The 19,944-nt window shown below is 32.6% G+C and overlaps 1 protein-coding gene across 4 annotated transcripts in view; it reads right to left on the bottom strand.

The window, feature by feature from the left end:
• The window catches only part of GALNT13 (polypeptide N-acetylgalactosaminyltransferase 13), a 448,686-nt gene that overhangs the window by 84,301 nt on the left and 344,441 nt on the right, over nucleotides 1–19,944 (bottom strand). The gene's annotated exons all lie outside the window — the stretch shown is intronic.

Genomic DNA, 19,944 nt, shown 5'->3' on the forward strand with positions numbered 1-19,944 from the left:
CCATATCTCTATTTCCTTTAAATGAATCTCCAGGTTTAAAAAAAAACAGGTATTGTCAAATATTCATATTTGTATAGATCACATAAGACAAACAAAAGCTCTTCTTAAACAGAGATACCTGTAGAATTGGTAGAAAACATGATGATTTATAGGTACAAACATATCAATATATATCTTAAGTATATAGCTAAGTATATATTTAATATGCATCAACATATAATTTTATAGTTTAACTTTCAGTTAAATTGTGGGGAGATTTAATATCAACTTAAAGGAAAAAAGTAAATATAGATTAGGATATGGCAAAAGTGATGAAAGAGGTAAATAAATTAATGACAGAAGTTTGGGAAATATTGATGTAAATTGGACAATTAAATTGAGAATAGTGGTTATTTACCAAAAGTTGTGCCAGGGATGAGGTTTTCCAAATAGAATAATTTAGTGTAAGTGATAAAATACCTCACTTAAATATGAAATGAGCTAGAATATTCCATGATATCCACCCTACAAAGTTTTTTTTTTTTAAATAATTTATTCCTCATGTATTGCTTTATTACTATATTGATTTCAAGAACTGATTGAAAAGCACCTTTTCTATGGGTCTAGGCTTCTCATAACTAAAATCCAATCTGAGCAAACTGAAAACTGGCAATTCTCGGGCTGTTAAGTAAAAACACAAGATTTTAAAGTTCCAGTTTAGAAAATCAGAATAATGCACCAGAGACACATTTCTTCGTGTTTGGTTTTTTTCTTTTTTCTTTTTTTTTTTTTTTCCTCTCCCAAAGAGTCCAAGAAAAAACTTAATAGCAGTTAGATTTAAATTTGCTTGCTTAATAGCAGAAAGCTAATGGAAAAATCTGTAGATAACTTTGTTGAAAACAAAGCAAACAGGTTTTAAAACAATTCCGAGGCTTTGCTCACAAATGGTAATAGAATGGTGGTGATCAAAGAGAAATCATTAGAAATTGTGTTTAGTAAAGATTTAGGGAACAATATTGAACCTAAATGAAGTCAAATTGAAATTTTTAAAACCATTTTAATTTCAAGGGGAACTTGATGGTTAAACAAGTTCTATTCTCAATAAGAACAAATGGCAATTAAAGATATTGACAGGAAGAAAGACAGAATGCTGAGATTTTTACCACTAAGAAAATGTTAAATCCTTTCTTTGGTACACTGATAGCAAGAGGAAAACGTGACCTCACAGTATTATCAAAAACAATTTGACCTCAGAATGTAGCGTCTTATGTTATGGAACATTATTAAGTAAATAAATTTTGCTTTAGGAAAGTAATCATTTTATGCAGACACTCAAAATAAAAGTTGTCCTGTGGATGCTGTGAGATTTTATTATTACATTTATAAATAAACTCTGGAGTAATCAGCAACAATGAAAATAAACAATGTACTTTTCATAGTTTTACAATAAACTTTTATTATAGCTTATGTTTTAAGCTTATGTTTATGTTTCATATATATATGACTTCACATACATATTATTTTAAAAGACAGATTGCACTGTAATATGTAATATACATTCTGAGATATCATCCACCAAAATCTGAACTATATTTCCTGAAGACATATTTTAAACAATGTCAACAAGAGTCACAATTTGCTTCACACAGCTAAAGATAAACTATATTTGCCTAAAGAGAGACAATAATCACACTAAAATAATAGTAGAGATACAGTTCTCTCAATATCTGTAGTAGGGATGAAGGTTCAGGGGATTGGGGATCCTAACCAATAGTACTCATGAACATATCCCAAATACCTATTAGGTACCTAGAATTAAATATGTCTCATTGATGGGTTCTTCTATCAAGTTGATTAAGACTACATACCATCTTCTTTTAGGCTCAATAAAAGAAATGAAAATAACCAACAGAAACAATAGATTAAGTCCATGGATAACTACTAGATATCTTAGGGGTTACCAGAGTATAGGAATGAATAAGAAATAGTTCAGAAACACATGAACATTTCAAGAACTGGCATTACATTTAGGTAATCAGTCTCTTGTATCCATTTCTATACAGAAATCATGTTACTCATGACCTTTGAGGAGTTTCACATATTTTATTACTTTAAATTATGTTTAAATAATTGAAATGTATCTTATTAGGAATTTTAAAGGAATCCCTACTTTCTAAGGAAATACTTGAAATATAACATTTTTCTAAGATGACCAATCGATTAATGACACAACTCTAGTGAATTTTTTTTAGGAAATATAGACACTTAAGAGAAACAAAAACTGAGTTACTTTAGACAAGTATTCATATAAAGTAGGCATTCTTTGCCAGCTCCTGGTGTATCTTCCAACAGTGTAAAATAGCCAATTATTATTTTTAAATGCTCATTAAAATGATAGGACCTATGTTGTCCAATATAATCATTAAAAAGAACAAATTCAGAAGATTTATACTACCTGATTTCAAGACTTATAAAGCTACAGTAGTCAAGGCAGTGTAATATAGGCAAAAGAAAATATCAGTGGAACGAAATGAAGAATCCAGAATAAATAGGGATTTAAACAGATATTTGATTTTCAACAAAGGTGCCAAAACAATGCAATGGCAAAAAGAAATATTTTCAAATATAGCACTGAAATAACTGAGACCAATAGGCCAAACAAAAATACTCAACCCCTACCTCACGCTACATATAAATAAAAATTTAAGGTTGATCATAGACTTAAATATAAAAGCTAAGCTCATAAAGCTTTTAGAAGCAAACATAGCAAAATAACTTTGCTAATGGAGGTAGAAAAAATGACTTGAAACATCATAAAATAATTGATAAATTAGGCTTCCTCAAAATTAAAAAAAAATCTGCTCATCAAAAGACATTATTTAAAAATGAATAAATGGAAACCATAGACAGAAAATACTTGTAAGATATATCTGATAAAGGATTGATAAAATATATAAAATCTTTCTATAAAATAATAATATAAAAGAACTCAGTTATTAAAAATTTGGAAAATAGCCGAACAGAGATATTTCAAATAAAGATATTCAAATAGTCAATAAGTGCACATAAAAAGTACTCAATGTCATTTTTTACCAGGAGAGAGAAAATTAAAACTACAATGAGATACCATCATACATACTGCAGAATGATAAAAGTTAAGAAGATTGACCACCTCTAATCTATGAAAATGTGGGCAACCATACTTTCATACATTGTTGGTAGGATTGTAAAATGGTCTGATTATTTCTTATAAAAATAAATATGCACCTATCCTGTGACTCGCAATTCTACTTCTAAATATTTATGCAAATCATGTGAAAACAGATGTTCACAATGCTCATAGCATTTGATTTATAAGTGCAAAACAAAATCAAACAAAACTAAAAACTACCCAGGCTTCATTAATATGAGAATAAACAAACAGTGTAGTATATTCATACAATAGCATTCTATTTAGCAATAGAAAGAGACCACTGACATATGCAATATCACGGATAAATCTAAAGAAAAACACTGGCCCTAACAATAGAGACCACACAATATGATTCCATTTATATAAACTTCTAGACCACATAAAACTAATCTGTGTTGCAAAAGCATCAGAATTGTGGCTGCCTTTGGGAGCATGAGACTGACACAGTATAGGGGAATTTTCTGGAGTAATGGTAATGTCTTATACAATAGTCCCTCCTTATCCACGGTTTTGCTTTCCACAGTTTCAATTACTCACGGTCAACTGGGTCCAAAAATATTAAAAAGAAATTCCAAATAGAAACAATTCATACATTTTAAATTGTATGCCTGAGTAATGTGATGAAATCTCTCACCATCCTGCTCCATCCTGCCCAGGACATGAATCATCTCTTTGTCTAGCATACCATACATGCTGTATATGTTACCCATCCACTAGTCATTTAGTTAGCAGTTTCAGTCATCAGATTGACTGTCACAGTATCACAGTGCATGTGTTCAAGAAACCCTTATTTTACTTAATGTGCCCCAAAGTGCAACTGATGCTGGCAGTTCAAATATGCCAAAGAGAAGCAGTAAAGTGCTTCCTTTAAGTGAAAAGATGAAAGTTCTTGACCTAATAAGAAAAAAAAAAACTGTATGCTAAAGTTACTAAGATTTATGGTAAGAATGAATTTTCTAACTGAAATTGTGAAGAAAAAAGAAGTTCATGCTAGTTTTCTGAGAGACCACATTCACATAACTTTCATTACAGTATAATGTTGGATAATTGTTCTATTTTATTATTAGTTATAGTTAATCTCATACTGTGCCAAATTTATAAATTAAATTTTATTATAGGTATCTATGTATGGGAAAAAATAGTACAATATAGAATTTGATACTATCCATGGTTTCATGCATCCACAGGGGATCTTGGAATGTATCCCCAAAGAATAAGGGGGGATTACTGTACTTTGAATACAGTCTTCGTTTACACAGTCACACACATTTGTCAAAACTCAGAAATATGTACTTAAGATAACTATATTCCACCGTATCTAAATTTCACCTTAAAAAAACTCCTAAAGAAATATTGACTTTAGTTGGTGCCTTTTAAGCATTAAATACTTACTATTAAATACTTAAATATTTAGTATTTATATACTTGAAGAACTGAGTTTAAGTATTTAGGCGAAGTGTACTGATGTCTGCAATTTGCTTTGAAATACAATGAAAATAAGATGCATTAACAGATAAAAGTCTAGGTAGATGGATATGTATGCGATAAAGTATACAACAAAATATTTAGAACTCTGTAAAGTTCTGTCAACTTTGCTTTACGTTTGAAAATTTTCATAAAATTTTGAGGAGAAATATACTATTTTATCCTCAGATAGAATAACGGAAAGGTTACATCACTGCTAGTGCATTTAAAAAAGTTATATGACTTTATAGCCCCACAAAACAAAGTTGTTTAGGGTGTTTTAACTCAATATGGAGAACATATGGACAGTAGTATCTATTATTCATTAAAGATGGTTTGATAATGACAGCATAAAATCTGTTTTCCTCATCAACACCATACTTACAAGATTTTAGAAGTCATTAGAATTCTGAAACGATAACCTTAGGAGGAGGTTAGAGGCACCGGCAATTTCTTTAAACTAAAAAATGAACAGTATTTTTGTAGTACTTTTTCTATGCATTTTTGATCACAACTTCAGTGAAAGGATGTTCATGCAAAATCTACCTTTCTCTTTCATGTTAAAAGCAAGCTTTGAACTTAATTAAAATATAATCATAATTATTCTTTGCTTTTAAAGAAAAAAAATACTTTGGAGACTCAAAAATATTTTTGAGTAGTGCTAAGGTTTATAAAATAAATCAGTAAAAATATGTAAACTTTTAAGTAAAGTGCCCAAGGCACAATGCATCATCGATGTTACTTATTTTAAGAAAATTAATGTTTTAGGTAATGTGATTTAGCTGTTTCATATAAGAGGATATTTCAGGATGAATGAAATTAGAAATCTTTTTTTTTAGTTAATGTGTTTATCAATTCAGTTAACATAGCTTTATTAAGCAGCTACAACGTGTTAGTCATTATGCTAAGAAGGATGAATTGGTTAATGCTATGTTTTATAGGTTTGCACAAAAGGTTACTAGTCTTTCTCATATTGAACACATGGCTGAAGAAGCACTGATGCATATAAGACTAAGTAAGAACATCTAGGCAACTCTCAAACATGACCAGTAATTTAGCTTTCTGACTTCTAAAAGGAAGCAATAAGCTGTGGAGAGTTTCATGTTGTGCCAGTTGACGATGTCAAGACAGCATCTGTCCCTTGGAATCCCATGCTTTATTTCAAAGGAGAAAGCTTAAAGATGGCTTCTTTTATTTCAGCGTAGCAAATACTCTAATGTCAGAATAAAGTGACATTTACACATACCTATGCTGATTTTTTTTAAAAACCAAGACTATTTAATCCAAGAAAAAGAACTCATATCTTGCACATTTAAGAAAATTTTAGATTGAATCATAAGAAATTGTTGTGTGTGAGTAAAATATGTTCAGATATGGTTTGACTAAATATTATTTTTATAAGGCAAGCCTGCATTTCTTAATATTATCTGTTACAATCCCTCGACTGACTTATTGTAAGAATCAAATGAGATGGCAAATATAAAATCTAAAAGTATTTAGTATAGGCAATATCTATTGGGATTACAATTTGAGCTTGGGAAGAGGCAAGACATGGAGCTGGGTATGGGCCTAAGTCAGGGGTGCATTATTCTACTGACAGGTGCATAGGGACTAAAGCTTAAATGTTGTTTGTAAATTCGAAATTGGTCCACAGAAGATAGAAATTATATTATGATTATTAAATTCCAACTGAGTCTAATTTCTATCTGGGAAGGATTATGGCAGAGATCCAGAGAGGTAGAAAATTAGTATTATAGAAACAAACAGGAGGTCCCAGGTATAGAAACACTAGCATTCAAGTAGAGGAACCCAGACATAAAGGAGCTGTAGTACACAAGAGAGAATTGGTGTGGAAAGATAGGGTTAAGAATTATAATAATAGGATACATTTATTGTATGCTAACCATTTAGGGGTCATTATGCTAATGTCCTCTATCTCCATTATTTAATTTGAATTGATAATAATCCTAATTTTATATTTATGTATATATATATCTCTCTCTCTCTATATATATCTCTCTATATATATATCTTTATTATACAGAAGGTAAAATGAAGCTCAAAGAGTTTAAGTCACTTGATAAAAGTTGTACAACTAAGTAACGGCTGAGTTTATGTTTGAAACTGGGTCATTGTAGTGCAAAACTCATGATTTTTCGGTGACTTTCTATAAGAAAATTACCTAGTCACATGAGAAACAGGCCAGTGCTCCCTTCCTAATTGTCATTCAAAATAAGATTCCAGCTGCCAAGGAAGCAGAGCAACAAGATTAGTAAGATACTACCAGTAAGACTAACTCAGTGTTGTCCAGAGAAGTTGCTCCCAGTTAGTTTCTGCACTGGAGTTGCCAAGTTCTGAGTACTGGGGGAGGCTAACAAGCTTTAGCAGACAGAGTAAGAGGAGAACAATTAGAGACACTAACTAAGCAGGAGGTACACTGAAGGAACTTCAGTGGTGGTATAGGCAATCTTTTCTTATAATGGTGGCCCTGGAAAAGAGGAGGGAATGCAGTGTTGGCAAGGATATGAGCCACGGAGTCAGGCTGACTTAGATTCAGTTCAAGCTCTGTTACCACCGCTTCCTCTGTGGCAGACTTGAGGAAGTTCTTTCATCTTTTCTGAGCCTCAAATTTCTCATTTGTAAACTGGGAAAATTAAAAGTACCTATCTTATGAGTTATGAATATGCCTCAAATGAGATAATGCATAAACAGCATTTAGAACTGTAACACTCTTAGCAAGCACCTCAGTAAACCACAGCATTTGTTGATTAGAAGGCTACACATTTTACTTTTCAGGAGGTATATAAACGTAAATACCTATTTTATCTATTTGAGCATCAAAGACAAGTTTTAGGGAAACCAAACTTGGCACAAAGTTACAGAGAACTTGGCCCAGAACAGGAGCAGGTTGTGAGGGCTGTGGGGAGGCGATTGAAATGGCACATCCATGGTTCCCTTATAGGTTATTAGAGCCTAGGGGAGGCAGGCTGACTTAAAGAAATGGGGTTGAGGCAGGTACAGTGATACTGTTCCTCCCTGGCCTTCTATTTATTCATTTATTAGAAGGAGTGATGATATTTATTTTACAGCCTGCCGTGAGGATTGCAGCCAAATAAAATTGTGTTTAAGTACTCTTTCTAAATTGAAACAATATGTAAACTAGCTGTGTATTATTATCAAACAACACTGAAAAAGTATGAAAGAAAAATTTTCTCAAGGAACTGAAATGTGGAAAAACTTCACATGAAATATTTAGACTTCCTAAGAGATAGTACATGTAGTAAATATTTTGTTTCAAAGAAAAATGAACACTAATGGTGAAATTTTTATAATCTATGTTTGATTAATGTGTATTTTAGTTTTTTCTTTTATACACTTACATAAAACTACTTGTTTTATTGATCAAAGTGTTTAGAACCTATATTTTTCCTTGTGATAGAGATGCATGGATCAATACAATCTTATAAGAGATTTATTTGTGTGCTAGTAACTGAATGATCTCATAAAACAGAGCCCTGGTCTTTATTGAATTTTTCTTTTCAATTCAGTCCTAGAAGCTCACAACTGCAAACTTCTATAAGATGCAAGATTATAATGCTAACTCATGTTTCTAAATGAACTTTTTCAACTTTATTGAATCTGAAATCTTTCAAAATAATAAAATCATGTTTACAACACCATTTCCAAAAAATATTCCATGTTCTTGCCATTAATGCTTAGACTGAGTCAAAACTAAATTGTGCTAAGACATTCCTGTGGATTAAAGTCCTTCGCTGCCTCTCTATATTCTTCATGATAAAGACTAGAGCTCTCTATGAGCATATGCGAACCTTCATAAAACTGTAAACTTTCTCTTCAGCTTCAAAACCTGCATCCTCAACTTCCCCACCTCCAGCTCCAACTCCATTTCCCATATCCACAATCTTAATCTTCGGTAATTAACTTACTGTTCTCCAATAAACTAAGCATATATATAATATTTACAATACATTTTAAATGAAAAGATCACACACTTTCTCTGTCTTAAATATTTTTCTTGAAGTGGAATTACTAGTTTCTATTTGTCATTTAAGACATAGTTTAAGTGTAAAGTTTTCTAATAAGCCTTTGCCAGGTCCCCACTGCCTCAAGTCTCTGCCTCTCAATGCTACTTCCTGCCTGTTTATCCAGGTGTCTCCTAACCTGACTACGAACATATGAGAGCTATTGCACATTGTACTTCTACATTACTAAAACCAGTATGTTCATTTACACAAGTAGAAAACCCATGAATATCTTTTTGAATGAACAAGTGAATAAACAAAAGTCACCCTTACTGCTATTCTGACTTTGAATTAATGTTGTTTTTAATAGAGTTGCTCCTGCTTTCTTCTATGTCCTTGCATCTCATAGACTCTAGGATACTGGGTCTCTCTCTTGGATTTAGCAACACTTAAAAGAGCTGAAATCTATTTCTCATCTGTACGCAGTCTAACGAGCACAGTTTCCAACAGACTTGACAGTCATAGCCCTCCTGCTTTTCATCCAGCATTGCCATGCTCTGCGATCATGTGCAAGAAAAGCTTACTTAAGACTGGATCCATTTTACGTCGCCTGTGGGCCTGGATGGCCACCTATTACCGGTATCCATAGGTATAGGATATTAAGTCTGTTTGAATGGGCATCCTCGTTTTCGCTTGTGGATATGCCCATCTTCTTCCCTCCTGGCTTCTTTCTCTGCACCTGTGTCACCCTAGGGTTTGGATTTACATCACTTCCCGGTCTTGGTCTTTCCCAGTTTGAATAATTTCACAGTAAATTAAGCCATGGTCAACCACATACTGAAAAGAGATTTGTGATAGCTTTAATGTTGGATCTTACAGCAGTGTTGTGCATGAATAAGTTGATTTTTATGCAAAGAACATTTTGATCTTTTCTACCTTCTTAAGAAAATATTTATAAATAAAAAATGTTTATCATGTTTTATCTATGTTTTAGCCAAAGAGGATACAAACTTGGACATCGGTCTCTTTTGTTAAAAGTTATTTAAATGATTATACATGGTACTAAGACCATCCTTGCAATGCTTCTGCAAGCAAGATAAGACGGCTGTATTTTATCTATATTTCACAGATGGGAAATTGTAGCAGGATAATTCCACTGACACATTCCCTCATTTAAGTGTTTGATTATTGATGATGATAATTAAATGGAGATCCTTTGGTTCCCACTTTACGGTTTTCTCCTTGGAAATTACAAAACTGTTTACTGATGATTGCTCATGTGAACGGTCATTGGGACATTCCTGGTATTCTATAGAATTGCATTTGATTACTAGAACAAACACAAGTTGTTGTGGTATTTTCAAATATTATGTCATTTTCAAATAATTTGATATTTAAAGTGTTTTAATAATCAGCAATAAAGAGAATCTTGAAATCACACTATTCATTTCTATAAATCTAGTGAGAAATGGAGAAAGGCAGAATTATTCGAAGGAATTCACTAGTCTTTTCATTTCCGTAACCCTTTAAAAAGTTTTGGAAAGGCTCTGTTTGATTCTGACTGTGCTCTTTCATCATTAATGCTCACCTCTGAATAATGTGCAGATTCCAGAAAGCCAGATATTCAACTGCATTTTCAGGACCTTGTAGAATAAAAGTGTCAGGAACTGCTTTGTGAAGGCTTTCCTATTGTCTAGTATAAAATGCTATTGGGACTTCCTCAAAGAGATTCCCCTGCTGGAACACACAGTTGGGATGCAACTCACAGCACACCAGAGACACGCCAGTCCCAAACATGAAATAGATGGCATGGTTTTGTTATGAATATGACAGACTTAAGGGTCAACACTCCTGTCAGGAGGGAATGCACACTGTTTTTCAAAGGAGCTCCAGGACAAGCTTGCTCTCGACTATAAAATCTGCCAAAAAAAAGAGTACACTTAAAACAAAGAAAGAACATTGTAACACTGTTAAACTATTAAGCATTACTAATACTATTAATTTAGCAGTGAATATATTAAGAATGCTTAATCAAACAAATGTGCTAAAAATTTTGGTGGGGACAGCGACTTATAAGAGTAGGTATTTTCACTCTCAAATCTCTGGAAAGTCCTTTAAAGTATAAGACAGTACAAAGTAGTTCGAAGCAGGATTAGAGTGTTTAAGGGCCAAGAACTAGGAACAAGACCAAAGCTATAATCCCCTTTCCAATACTTGGTAACTCTATGACATTGAGCCTCCATTTCCTCATTTTTAATATAGGAATATATTACAACTCTGTAGTACTGTGGTCAATATCAAATAATATAAAGCATGACAAATCTTGAGCAACACTACTTCCTAGCAATGGCCAGTAATATTAGCTATTTCAAAATCCTATTATTAACATAAATGTACCTGATAAAAAGAAAAGTGCTGGTAAGGCAAGTGGTCTTAGAAATATCAGTCTGGTGAAAAGAATACTGTCTTTGAGCTAGTTGGATCTGGATTAGGAAGCCTGCTTCTTCTAGCTGTATGATTATAGCCTTTACCTCTCATAGGCTCAATTGCTTCTCTGTCAATAAGAATAACACCTACATCTGAAAGTTATAGTGAATACGAAATAAGGTTGCACATGCCAAGTACCTACTGTAGTACTTGGTTAGCCCTTTTGCCTTCATTGGATATCTATGGCCATAATCTTTGTTCATCATTTCAGCCTGGCAGAATTAAAAACACTAAACATTTCTCTTCCGTGACTTTCGTCTGAAAATATGACCTCTTAATAGTATTAGCTTCAAAGTTATGAGCAAAGAGAGAGTTAGGAACAAACAAAATATGTAGGCTACTAATTGGTATGGAAAGACCAAATTTGACATTAATTAATTGGTTAAACCTCTGGAGGGTGGATGACTTACAAAGTTGAGAAGAGATAGAAAAAAAAATTACAAAGAACGATAATTATAGATTTGAGTATATAAAAATTTTAAAAGCCATATCCTAAAAATATGTTACTAAAATAAGAAAAAACGTCATTTGGAATAAAACGTTCTAGTTATAACATAGTTATAAATGTTATATTTATAAACGATCTCTCAATATGAGAGATTGAGGGTTATTATCTTTTCTATAGTATGTAGTGCTCACATGAATTGATAATATACCAAGGCCCTGATAAATAAATAGACAAGAGCAAAGATAGACTTTACAAAAAAGATACAGCAATTAAAAACATATAAAGGAAAATATCCAGAATGCTTCTTAATCCAAGTATACAAACAAAAATATTGAGATAGGATTATTCATCTGTTATTTTAAAATTTAAATTAATAATAATTACTGCTGGTGAGGACATCTAACAATAATAATAAAAAAAAACAACTCTAACTTTCTAACATTGGATTTTCCCCAACTTTCAAATTTTCCAAATAAGGTTATATTATTCTTAACTATAATTTTTACATAAAATGATTAGGTATTAGATTAAGATGATTTGGAATAGTTAACAAACATTTTCATATTACAATGAGGCATGTGAAACCCACAATTCATTGCAGTATAGAATTATATATTAAATCTTTTTTTGAAAATATTTCTGGAAACTAAGTCGCATAGATACTTGATCAGAGTCTAAGAGAGAATCTAAGTATTAGGCAGTAAATGTACACAGTTATATTTAAAAGTAGGTTAAAAATATGTCTACTGTGAATTTATTAGAGATATAAATTTAGAAATGGAAAGAAGGGATAAATTTGTGAGAAAAAGGTTAGATGATTGACAAAGCAACTATAACTTTTGACATTTTCCTAGCATTTTATTATTTATTTATTTGGAAAGCACTGTCATATATATTTGTCTCATGTAATCCCTTCAATAATTCTGTAAAACACATTATTACATTTTTAAAAATAAGGATGTTGGGACTGAAAGACTTCTTCCCCCAAGTTTCCCAAGAAGGCCAGTAAAGACTTCAGCTAGGGGTTGAACCTAAGTCTCTTGACTAAGGTTCTCTATTTTCTACTAGAGTATTAATGTATGAACTTTAATGATAAAGAATAAGGTTTTCCTGTAGACTATAATAGAGATTTTGGACAGAGGATGCAGTGGATAGAGAGTAAACACATGCAAATGAAGTTTTCTTAGCTTTTACTGTTTGGCGAACAGTGGGATAAAAATGTCCTTGCTAAAGGAGTGAGGCTGCAGTGAAAGTGCATTGTCAGAAAATTGCTGACTCAAAAAAATTGCTGACTCAAAAAAAGAGATGGACACTTGCACTTGAGACTATGTTGATAGTTATAAATCATCTCTGAGGATCTCCATCCCAGTTAGTGGGGATCCCATAAGAGACTGAACTTCCAGGATTACTTGGAGTTTATGTCACTTTAGCATTCCTCAGTGGATCTCAAAAGTGATTTGGTCTTAGGGTTAAGCAGTTCTTTAATCATTGCGGGTACATTTCAAGTGCTCAATAGGCACATACATCTAGTCACTACCACAGTGAACATTTTTATCATTGCAGATTATTCTATTGAGAAATACATTTCCTAGAGTCTGGCTATTTCTTTTTTGTGGGAGGGGGACCCTAAACTCGGGGAACATGGGAAGTTGTTGAACCATTTGGAGAGCTTGGATTCTTTCTGCGGGGTTGATCTTGATCTCAGGGGATCATCTGTCTCATGCTCCAGGTATTTGGGAATTATTTACCCACTTCTCATCTACTAAGGCGTCAGGAAAGAATAGCAAAAGGTAGAAAGAATCACTCATTAATCAAGAGTACTGTTAGGAGTGAAGTTTATGCTTATCTAAGATCTCTGGATAATCTTGTCTCAGGAGATATACAAAGGCTGCTCATAGTAAATCCAATCCTTCTTGACTTAATTCCAAACAGTGACTCTTAAGGCTTTTCCAGTTTGGGGTAAAGTTGTACAGCACATGCAGTCTGTTTTTTAACAACAATTCTGTATTGTTCTGAGTCTCAAAATATTTCCCATATTTTTAACCACAGTATGCTTGGAGCCTTTAATATACTCCCCCACGGTCTTGGAGCCCACCCCCCAATCCTAGCTAACTCTTCTCAAGCTCAAAATTTCTCCTGCCCATGTACACAGATTTATCCCTCTATCTGCCATTAAAATATACCTTTCTAAAGTTCTCACCAGCTAATTGCATTAACTAATTCTTGTCTGTGTAGTTAATGATTAATGGTGACGATATAATGAGAATGCCCTAGAAATGAGAGTACTTGGATTTTCTGTTGTGGGTGGTAGTTTTGCAAGACTGTATCATTGAAAAAGAACAGAAAAGAAAGTAAGACCTGGGTTTCATTCTGCATCTACCATTTCTTAATTATGTAGCTACAGGCATATAGCTAGATTCTACATATGAAAAATAGGGACGATAATGCCCACAACACATGAATTTTGTAAAGATTAAATGGGATAATGGATTTGAATATAATCCATTCTAACAATTTTTCCCCATGATGTCAAACTAATATCTCCGCCAGTTTTATTTAATTCCTTTGTAAAAGCATTGATGTCAGCTCAGGGCTATTTTCCACACACATACAAAAAAATTCAAATGTCCTTTTACACTGTCACAATGTTATTTGTTAGTTCTAAGATAAAAGGATGACAGTAACATAAACATAATGGTGTGATAAAAGTCTTTGTCAGGCCAGTCGACAAGCAAGAACTCCTATTTGTAAGCTGTGTAGTATGAGTTAATTTGCTTTAAATTTACACCCTGTGATTATACAGTTTGCAAACAGTCTTTGGTGCTTTATAAGCAGAAAAATTTAGATCTAAGGTTAATGTCACTACCTGATAAAGAATTTGTAAAGATCATAGAGACAGGATGCATAAAATCCTTTTTAAAAACATTCTATCAAGTAATGAGGCATGAAACTCGCAAAAGGGAGGGAAAATACTATATTTGGAGCTGTATTCATATTTCCAAGCAACTAAGGTGCCACTCAAAACATTGACACATTCTGTCAGTAAATAGACAAGTGACAGAATCATATGTCTTCTCAAAATGCAAAATGTTCTTCTCAGGGGTTCAATTAGGCATAGTAACAACAGTAAGAGCAGCTACCTTCCCAAGTTTGAATAGCTCATATGTTTTTTTTCCCAAAGTTTTTCATAATCTATTATCTCATTTTATGCAACCAAAATCCCTAGGAAGACTCCTGTTCTTTCCTTTTTATACCAGTAATCATGAGTGAACTTGTTTTACTGTACAGAATGTTGTAGCCATGGTTTGGAATAGCATATTCAAGATGGCTTAGGACTTCCAGGCCCTCATCATAAGTAAGGTTTATTTAAGTCAGAATGCTGTTTGACAGATGCAACAAAAAGCATGCTGGGAAAGGATATGGCTGTAGTTTGTTGACTTCTTGATGAAAATTCCAAAGGTAGGAATAGATATCTAAATACACCTTTTTTTAAAAAAATGAAAACTCTAGTATTCTAATATATCAGGTCTATGAGCACATCTTATTTTTACCTCCATCATAATAAAGTTGCCTGTTTATCTGCCCGCTGGTTTTAATTTTTCTTGGAGTTAAGGAATGTATTATTTACCACTTTATCTCCAGATCCCAAGAAAGTGTCTATGAAGACCATTTTCTTAAAATGAATTTATAAATTAGTAAATATATGTATTGACTGACATCACTCAACACCTCCATCCCCATAAAAAAAAAAAATAGTTCTCATCTTCCGAAGCACCTAACAGTTCTTTAATATAGTATTTCTTAAAAATCATTTCACTTGCCTTTCTAAACCTCTGAATAGTCTCCAAATCTCTTGTATTTAGTTTTAAAGGACCTGTAAATAGTATATCAGGTGTCATTTCCCCCATATATTTAGCTCTATATGGCAGGATTATGGTAAAATAAAAGAGAGCCCAGACTTAAAACCCAGATCAGCCTGAGTTTGTATTCTGATAACTTATTCAATATCTCTGACCTTCAACTTTCTTGTCTGTAAAATGGGGATAGTAAATTCATATTAAATGCAGTAATTTGCAAAATATAGCAGGTGCTCAAGACATGGTAGTAAGTATGGTGAGATTAACTCAGGCAATTTAAAGATGTGCTTTATAAAAAAATGTATTTTTAAAATTAAAACCCCAACAGAATTGTCTTGTGCATCTCCCTCTCTCTCTCTCTGTATCTCTGTCTCTCTCTGTCTCTCTGTCTCTCTGTCTCTCTCTCGGTCTCTCTCTCTATCTCTCTGTCTGTCTGTCTGTCTCTCTCTCTCTATATATATATATATATAATTTATATATATATATATATACTATTAATTATATAATGTACTTTACTGTACAGAATCATATAAATCAGAATTTGGCAATTTTTTAGGTAAAGGGCCGATAGTAAATATTTTAGGTTTTGTGGGACATACAGTCTCTGTTGAAACTGTTCACCTCTGTTATTTTAGCACTAATGCAGCCTTAAATAATATATAAACTAATGAACCTGTCTATGTTGTGATAAAACTTTATAGGCACTAAAACATAAATTCTATGGAATTTTCATGTATCATAAAATATTATTTTTCTCTTGATTTTTCCCCATTTAGAAAGGTTAAAAAAAAATTCTTAGCTCACAGGCCATTAAAACAAACAAACAAACAAAACAGACAGAAGGCTGAATTTGTCTCCATGACTGTAGTTTGACAGCCTTTGGTATAAACCAAGCCATGTATACTATGTGCACTGAAATTTATGGGTGATTTAGAAAATTTTTAAGATTAATGTTTACTATGAACTTTTTCTTCCTTATGTGCTATCTTAATAACTCAACCACCTTTTGTGAAGTGAATTACCTTTTTTATCATTAGTGTACTCAACCTGTATAAGATCTCATTTTCTCTATCCCTACTCTCATGGTGAGCTCATCCAGTGTTCTGACCTGAAAATCACCTATGAGTTGATAGCTCCCAAATTTACATCTTTTGCATGAACATTTTTCCTGCACTCTAGATTCATATTTCAAAAACCCCATTCAACATCTCTACCTGTATGTTGAAAGTTCATCTCAAACTTAATATGCCCAAAACTAAACCCATGATCTTCCTCTTAAACCATTTTCTTTTATAATCTTCCTATTCTAATTTATGGCAACTCCTCTTTCCATTTGTTCAGGCCAAAAACCAAATCATCTTTAATTCTTTTCTTTCTCTTACAACACACATCCATTCCACCTGCAAATATTCTTGGCTCTATCTTTAAAATATATGTGGAACAGAATAATTTCATGCCATCTCTACTGTTGCCATTATTATCATCACTCACTTGAATTATTTCACTAGATTTTCAGCTCTCCCTATTATTCTCCTCACCCTTGGACAAACTCGTCTTTTCTCAATATTAGGTTCAGAGTGATCTGTTATAATCTAAGTGAGATCATATCACTCCTGTGTTCAAAATCTGATGGCTCTATTTCACTCAGAGAAAATACCAGAGTCCTTACTGTGTCCTACATAATTCACCCATATTTTCTACTTCCTCCCCCAATCTGTCTGACTTCATCTTCTTCAACTTTTGCTGTTACTAACTTTGCTGCAGCATAACTGGTCTCCTTGCTGTACTTTAAGCATGGCAGTCACACCCCTGTCTCTGAAAATCACCTATGAGTTGATAGCTCCCAAATTTACTTCATTATTAGAATACTGCATCTAATGCTTGTAACATAGGATTTTACTCAAATGTTACCTTCTCAATGGGGCATTCTTTGATTTCCAATGAATTTCACACTATTTCTCACTCTTCTAATCTCAGTACTTCCCTGCTTTATTTCTCTCCATCACATTGCCATCATTTGACAAATACTGTACATTTTAACTATTTAAATCATCCTACTAAAATGTAATTTCCATGAGAGCACATATTTTTATCTCCTTCTTTCACTGTGTTTCCTCTAGTAGAGTAGAATGGTACCTGGCATCTTAGAAATTCAAAAGGTATTTGTTGAATAATTGAACACCTTTTGGTGCTGGGATTGTGAGTGATCTTTATTTTTCTTTGTGCATGCCTATATTTTCTATTAAAATAAAAAGAGAGTAGAACATTCTTTAGATCATGAGGCACAATTTTTGAGCTCTAGCCTTGGATATATCACTTTATAGCTATGTGAAGTTGAGTAAATTCAAAATCCATGACTCAAATTTTTATCTCCATGATAAAGATAAAAATATATTTTTATACGTGCATACATATTTTTATATACAAACATGTATACATATATGCATATATACATAAATACATATATATGATAAAAATACTCTCTGACTGCCTAACTAATATATTATTGAGAAGATAAATTATGACTAATGTTTTTGAATATATTTTATAGACTATAAAAACTGTTCAACATTAGATCATTACAAAGAAAAGTTACTATATATTTTTCTACTAATCATTTTAGAATAGGTAATAGATTCAATTATATTCACATATTTTTATCCCATGAACTCTGTAATCTGAATTTAATGAAGAACTAGTTTAGAATCTAAATTCAAGTCGATAATATAGTGATTTTTCTCCAGCTACGGAGGAAGAAAAGGAGGAGTCCTGAAAAAAAAATCCAATTTTACCATCAACATCAATATAGTACATCAGGTTACACAAAGGACAATAAAATAAATCAATTGAAAAACCATTTTATTAAAGTCATTAAGAAAACAATGTCAGGTGGCATTAAGAACCAAATAATTTTCATGTATTGCATTTGAAGAACATATGTGTATTATTTAGATTAGGTTTGATTTTATACAAACTGTGCCTCATGATCTAAAGAATGTTCTACTCTCTTTTTATAGATTAGGTAAGATGAGAAGGAATGAAGGGGTTCAAGGAGGATTAGTGGAGTTGCAAAGAAAAGATAAGATATGAGGGAAACTTGGTTTCCTAACCAAGTTAGAAAGCTGGAGTAATAGAGATCTGCTCAGAGACAAGCAATAAGAATAAGACAGTACTATTCTGGTTGGCTTAGGAAGTGTCAGCAGGTTCTAGCAGTTCAATGCTACATACGACATTTCAATTTTTTCACTATCTATCATTCGAAGACAGAAATAGGATAGCTGCTTTTAAAATCAGTTTGTATAAAATCAAATGTACCTGCAAAATATTTTTGTGATAAACCAACATAAAATATATGTTCACAAGGCATGTATTGCAACTGAAAGTATGTTTTATCTACCAATAAACCTCTAGTAGATTGAATGTAAAAATCCCTTCCAGCCACCAGGAGCTAAGCCATCAATCTAAGCAACTCTGGTTTACACTTAGAGAGAAGGCTCGGATACCAAAACTGATGATCAAAATAGAGTTTTTACTACTAAAAAGGGTTCAAATCATTCTTTGGAAATCAGAATTTAAATCAGTGATTGGCAAAACCTAACCATTTAATATCCATTGTCACTAAAATAGATATCCATTTCTGTATGTGAACTGAACACAATTCAAAGCTAAAACTCCCTCTAAAACCACCCAGTAAATGCTAATCTTTATATTCATTATTTCCGGTAAAACATGTCTGTGAAAGAACATTATTAGGGGGAAAAAATCCTGTAATATCATTCCAAATAGTGAGTATATTTCAAACACCCCATTTAGCCAGCATACACACTTCTTGTTTTATTAATGGAGTGTTGTAAGTACTGAACTATGTAACAGTATTTTAACACTAGCCTAAAATATATTCATTATTTTATTGAGTCACTACAAAAAGAGCTTTGCCAATTATCCAAAGTTCTCCCAAATTATGATAAACTTATACAGTATTATATCTGTTAAAGAGTAAGGCAAACCTGAAAACCTGGAGAAGCCATCATATATAAAAGATATAGAATATGATAGATGTACCAAATGCATTTTAGTTACTCCTGGTTTTGAAACATCTTACATTAATATAAACTATAAGAAATCTACACTCATATAATATATTTGAAAATGAGGTTCAAAATGTAAGTTAAGTGAAAGTAGAATCTGTGCCTGGTTTTGTCCGTGACTGAATGCCTAACATATAGTCAGTTCTCAGAAAATATCTGCCTAACAAATGAACAAATAATTTTCACAATCATCTCATCTTTGGTCTGATTCCCTTACTCCTCAAGCACATTACACACTCTTGCTCATTCTTTAAACACATCGTATTTAACACCAATTTGGATTATCCATATCTTTCTATTTTTTGTATTCCGATCCTATGACATCTGGAACCTTGCTGACCCTGGATGGACTGACCATCGAGGGTTAGTTACTTTTTAGAGATAGTAGATAATCTACCAGGAAAGTGCCTGTCAAATGCAAACCAACAAATACAAAGCCTGCACC

The sequence above is a fragment of the Pteropus vampyrus genome, unplaced genomic scaffold (assembly GCF_000151845.1).
Source record: "Pteropus vampyrus isolate Shadow unplaced genomic scaffold, Pvam_2.0 Scaffold2, whole genome shotgun sequence".
Classification (NCBI taxonomy): Eukaryota; Metazoa; Chordata; class Mammalia; order Chiroptera; family Pteropodidae; genus Pteropus; species Pteropus vampyrus.